This window comes from Saccopteryx bilineata, chromosome 4, assembly GCF_036850765.1.
Source record: "Saccopteryx bilineata isolate mSacBil1 chromosome 4, mSacBil1_pri_phased_curated, whole genome shotgun sequence".
NCBI classification, from domain to species: domain Eukaryota; kingdom Metazoa; phylum Chordata; class Mammalia; order Chiroptera; family Emballonuridae; genus Saccopteryx; species Saccopteryx bilineata.
Window position 1 is genome coordinate 107,255,571 of NC_089493.1, and position 6,477 is coordinate 107,262,047.

Consider the following 6,477-nt stretch of genomic DNA (forward strand, 5'->3'; position numbering starts at 1 on the left):
CACAGGATCAGATTTTCCTCGGCTTGGATCTCTGAGCCACAGCCTGGTTCGGCCGTTTTTGCTGCGGCGGCCTGGATCTATTCACCCCCTTTGCCCGCCTCAGTTTCTATATTCACAGTTACCAGAGAAAGCCGCCCTGTTTAGGTTAGTGAGGAAGGCGGAGCATTTCTTACTCCCTATTTCCTTCGGGGTTTGGTTATATATTTAGCCAATTTTTCACTCAATCATACCTTTGGGTGTATTGCGAAGAATCTGGAAGCTCCAAGTATAGGTTTTTCTGTTTCTGGTTGAAGATCTTGTTGAGTTTTGGGGGAGATTTATCGGTATCGCTTCCTACTCCGCCATTACTCTGACGTCATCCCTCCCTGTATACTCGAGATTTTAATAATTAGTTTATGTGTGTTACGGGATCTAAAAAGTTGAAAGTCTTACATTCTAAGCCTTAGACCAATCAGAAATTCTTGCTGGCAATGGGACTGGGGCTAGCCTCCCAAACCACAAGTCTACCTAGAAAAATGTGGGCACCTGAATAAAATTAGAGTTTCTAGGAAGGAGAGAACAAGGAAATAGATGTGGGGAAAAAAATCAGTGTGTCCTATAAGCAATCAACAAAGATGTGTCCTCTGACGCTGCCCAGATCTGTCAGGTGCAATGCTAGGCCCTGACAAAATGAATCATTTATAATCCACTATTTAGAAATAATCACTGTTCATATTTTGACATCTATCCTTTTAAAATTTTCTTGTGCATATGCCTCATATAGTATTTTTATTGATATAATCAAGATATTTTATATTGTTATACTGTTAAGGATATTTTTGTTCTTCAGCATGAGTTTTAATAACTGTATAATATTTGATCAACTAGATGTGTCAATGCATTGAACCAAACTTCGTTGTTTGAAATTGACATTATGTTTTTATTTTGTGTGTTTTTTTTAAGTGGAAAGCACATTCTAGTAGTTAAATCTTTGGAAATGTCCCTGATTACTTTTTAGATGTGCAATTATTAGGTCAAAAGTTTTAAATATTCATTCCCAAATTACTCTCTAGAAATGTTAGTACTAATTTACACTACCAGCAACATTGTAGGAAGTGTCCACTTTCCCTCATATAGTTTTTCTACATTCTATGCCTAGCATAGTACTGCCACAAAGCAGGCATAAAATAAATATTCATTGAATAATTTGTTTACAAAGTAAAAATGCAATTTTATTTTATTTTTTAGAGAGAGAGAGAGAAAGCATCAATTCATAGTTGTGTCACTTTTTTGGGGGGGGAGGCAGAGAGGAAGAGAGAGAAAGGAAGACAGGTAGGGAGAGAGGTGAGAAGCACCAACTTGTAGTTGTGGCGCTTTTAGGTGTTTATTGATTGTTTCTCATACATGCCTTGAGCCAGTGACCTCTTGCTCAAGCCAGCTACGTTGGGCACAAGGCAGCGACCTTGGGCTCAAGGCAGCGACCATGGGGTCATGTCTATGATCCCATGCTCAAGACAGAGACCCTGCGTTCAAGCTGGTGAGCCTGTGCCCATGCTGGATGAGCTTGTACTCAAGCTAATGACCTCAGGGTTTTGAATCTGGGATCTCAGCATCCCAGGTCGTTGCTCTATCCATTGTGCCACCACAGGTCAGGCATTCTGCCTTTTTAAAGTCAGAAAACTTTCAAACATCTAAAATATTAGGTTAAAAACATTACATTTTTACTCAGATTTTTAAGGACACATCTTTTGCACAACATGAGATAATGCTTTGCTTCTTTTAGATTATAAGAAAAGAGGACTTAAAAATATTTTACAGCCTGACCAGGCAGTGGCGCAGTGGATAGAGCGTTGGACTGGGATGCAGAAGACCCAGGTTCGAGACCCCGAGGTTGCCGGCTTGAGCGTGGGTTCATCTGGTTTGAGCAAAAATTCACCAGCTTGGACCCAAGGTTGCTGGCTCAAGCAAGGGGTTGCTCGGTCTGCTGAAGGCCCGTGGTCGAGGCACATGCGAGAGAGCAATCAATTAACAACTAAGGTGTCGCAATGCGCAACGAAAAAAAATTTTTTACAAAATTATAGGCCTCTATGCAGCATGTAACTTATTATTTCTCTAGTTAAACATCTCAGCCTTCAGAATAAAAAATATACTTTCTCCAAATAAGACATTATACTACTTCTCTAGGGGTTTTTCCCCTTTTCCTTTTGTGTGTGAAGCTTTTTCACTTTCACTTTTCCCTGTATTTGGGAACGTAAAATATTATTTTACAGTCTTGGTCAACAAAGAACGCTGGTGACACAAGCGGTTTCCAGAAAAAGTGATTAACCCTCAAAACAAAAATTTAGCAACTTTTATCAGTTTTGGATACTCCCTATAGTTCCAGTGCACTGTCATCAATATTTATATTTTTATTTTTTAATTAAAAAAATTTTTTTTTTCTGAAGTGAAAAATGAGGAGGCAGACAGACAGACTCCTGCATGCCTCTGACCAGGATCCACCCGGCATGCCCACCAGGGGGCGATGCTCTACCCCTCTGGGGCGTTACTCTGTTGTAACCGGAGCCATTCCAGCTCCTGAGGCGGAGGCCATGGGGCCATCCCCAGTATCCAGGCCAACTTTGCTCCAATGGAGCCTTGGCTGCAGGAGGGGAAGAGAGAAATAGAGAGAAAGGAGAGAGGGAAGGGTGGAGAAGCAGATGGGTGCTTCCCCTGTGTGCCTTGGCTAGGAATCAAACCCAGGACTTACACATGCCAGGCCAATGCTCCACGACTGAGCCATCCGGCCAGGGTCTATTTTAATTTTTTATGATAGAAACAGAGAGAGAGACAGAGGAGAGACACATAGGGACAGACAGACAGGAAGGGAGAGAGATGAGAAGCATCAATTCTTAATTGCAGCTCCTTAGTTGTTCATTGATTGTCTTCTCATATGTGCCTTGACCGGAGGCTACAGCAGAGCAAGTGATCTCTTGCTCAAGCCAGTGACCTTAGGCTCAAGCCAGCAACCATAGGGTCATGTTTATGACCCCATGCTTAAGCCAGCGACCTTGGGCTTTAAGCCAACAATCTTTGGGCTCAAGCCAGTGACCATGAGGTCATGTGCATGATCCTATGCTTAGCCAGAGACCCCATCCTCAAGCTGGTGAGTCCACGCTCAAGCTGGTGACCTCAGGGTTTTGAACCTGGGTCCTCTGTGTTCCAGTTTGACACTCTATCCACTGTGCCACTGCCTGGTCAGGCTGTTTTCATATTTTTTAAATTAAATTAAATTTTTATTGAATTTATTGAGGTAATACTAGTTAACAAAATTATACAGATTTCAGGTACCCAATTCTATAACACATCTTCTGTACACTGCACTGTGTGTTCACCATTGCAAGTCAAGTCTCCATTCATCACCATTTATGTCCCCATTCCTTTCTCTACCTCCTCCTCTCCTCTCTCCAACAATCACCACACTGTTATCCTTGTCCATGAGTTTTTTTTCTTTTTTGCTCAATCCCTCCTCCCTCACCCAGCTATAATCCCTGACAGCTGTCAACATGTCTTTCGATGAGTCTATCTCTATTTTGCTAGTTAGTTCATTTTCTTCATTAGATTCCACATATGAGTGAAATCAGAAATCATGGTACTAGTCTTTCTCAGACTGGCTTATTTCATTAAATTTCTTTTAATTTATTGATTTTAGAGAGAGAGAAAAAGGAAGAGAGAGAGAAACACTGATTTGTTGTTCCACTTATTTATGCATTCATTGATTGAGTCTTGTATGTGCCCTTACTGAGGATGGAACCCACAACTTTGGTGTATTGGGATGACTCTCCAACCAACTTAGTTACCCAGTGAAGGCTGATTGGCTTATTTCACTTAGCATAATGCTGGGCCCATCAATATTGTTGTAAAGGGTAAGATTTCCTTCTTTTTTATGGTAGAGTAGTATTCCATTTGTAAATGTACCATAGCTTTTTTATCCACTCATCTACTGATGGACATGGGCTGCTTTCAAATCTTGGCTATTGTAAATAGTGCTGCAGTGAACATAGGGGTGCATATATTCTTTCAAATTCATGTTTTAGGTTTCTTTGGATATATTCCCAGAAGTGGAATTGCTGGGTCATAAGGAAGTTCCATTTTTAATTTTTTGAGGAACCTCCATATGGCTTTCCACAGTGGCTGTACCAGTCTGCATTCCCACCAATAGCGCATGACTATTCCCTTATTTGTACATTCTCACCAATACCCATTTATTTGGTTTATACATATATATTAACCATTCTAACAGGTGAGATAATATCTCATCATGGTTTTGCTTTGCATTTCCCTGATGATTAGTGATGTTGAGCATCTTTTCTGTACCTGTTGGTCATCTGTAAGTCTTCTTTGGGAAAATATCTATTCAGATCTGCTGCTCATTTTTTTAATCAAATTGTTTGGGGATTTCACTATTAAGTTGTATGATTTTTTTTTTTACATATTTGGGACATTAAAATCCTTATCAGATACATGATTTGCAAATGTTTTCTCCAATGTCATTTTTCTATGTTTTGTTTTTTTTTTTAGAGAGGAGAGAGAAAGGGAGAGAGAGAGACAGAGAGAGAAGGTGGGGAGGAGCTGGAAGCATCAACTCCCATATGTGCCTTGACCAGGCAAGCCCAGGGTTTCGAACCGGCAACCTCACCATTTCCAGGTCGATGCTTTATCCACTGCACCACCACAGGTCAGGCTTTCTATGGTTTTTTTTTCCTAGAAATTTTATGGTTTCATGTCTTACATTTGGGTTTTCATCCATTTTCAGTTATTTTTGCATAACTGAAATGTAAAATACTAGTCTAGTTTAATTCTTTGGCATGTGGCTGTCCTGTTTTCACAACACCACTTACTGAAGTGTCAGATATTAAATGATGTGTTTGTTAAGGAAAAAAATTGAGCCCTGGCTGGTTGCCTCAGTGGTAGAGCGTTGGCTTGGTGTGTAGATGTTCCGGGTTCAATTCCCAGTCAGGGCACACAGGAGAAGCGACCATCTGCTTCTCCACACCTCTCTCTCCCCCTTTCTCTCTCTTCCCCTCTTGCAGCCATGGATCGACTGGTTTGAAACATCAGCCTAGGCAGTGAGGATGGCTCTGCAGATCCTCCGCCTCAGGTGCTAAAAAAATAGCTTAGTTGTGAGCATGGCCCCAGATAGGCAGAGTATTGGCCCAAGGTGGGGTTGCCTAGTGGATCCTGGTCTGGGCACATGCAGGAATCTGTCTCTCTATCTTCCCTCCTTTCACTTGGAAAAGAAGAAAAGAAATAAATAAATGGGAAATTCTCCCTTCACATACATATATCTCTAAAATTAGATAGTGATTACCAGGGTTGGGAGGGTGGGGAACTAGTGAATGATTGCTAATGAGTATATGGTTTCCTTTTAAGGCTCTGACAGTGTTCTGTAATTAGATAGTAGTGATGGTTACAGATGATGAGTATACTAAAAACTACTGAATTGTACACTTTAGAAGACTGAATTTTATGGCATGTGAATTATATCTCAATTTAAAGAAAAAGGAATGAAGTGACTTTTGGAAATTCCTTTTGTAGGATCTTACACATAGAATTTTTAAGAAAGATTTTAAAAAATTACTGCATTCTTTTCTGAAAAGATAGCTACATGTCTGCATAAAGGAGAATGAGGAATGTATACAACCCCAAACCCTATTTGGAGAGCCTGCTTCACCTTACCATTTTTCCTGCAAAGACTAATGGGGGTAAGCTGCAGAAAGCCTATGAAGTGGCCTCAACTCTGCCTTTGGAGTCTCAAGAGAGAAAATATTCAGAATCAGGGAAAGGCCTAGAAATCTCCCATGGAGCCATATTTCTTGGGTACCCCATTCTGTCTGTCTTTTTGGTACTGTTGCTCAGCTGTGGCTGGGCCCAAGAGTGTCCAGAAACAAAATATTCTCCAATTCAGAAGTGGGTTTGATGCAGTGTTGAAACATTGCATTCAGTAGAGAAACTTTTTGATTTTTGGTGCTAAACTTTCCCTCTCTCTATAGTAAAAAGAATCAAAGTATGGCAGGCGTAGAAAGGGAAGCTATCCAAATTTTGGTATGTGTAGGTGGTATAAGTTTTTTCTCTATTATTTTTTTAAATTTATTGATTTTAGAGAGAGAAGGAGACAGGAACATTGACATATTGCTGTATTTGCCCTAACCAGGGATCAAACCAGCAACCTCTGTGCTTCAGGACTATGCTTTAACCAGCTAGCTATCTGTCAGGGCTATTTCCTCTCTATTCTTACTCTCTGAACTGACTTCCCTTCTCATCTTTGCCTATCCTGATTTATCCATTCATTCTTTTTTTTTTTTTTTAATAAATTTTTATTAATGGTAATGGGATGACATTAATAAATCAGGGTACATATATTCAAAGAAAACATGTCTAGGTTATTTTGTCATTAACTTATGTTGCGTACCCCTCGCCCAAAGTCAGATTGTCCTCCGCCACCCTCTATCTAGTTCTCTG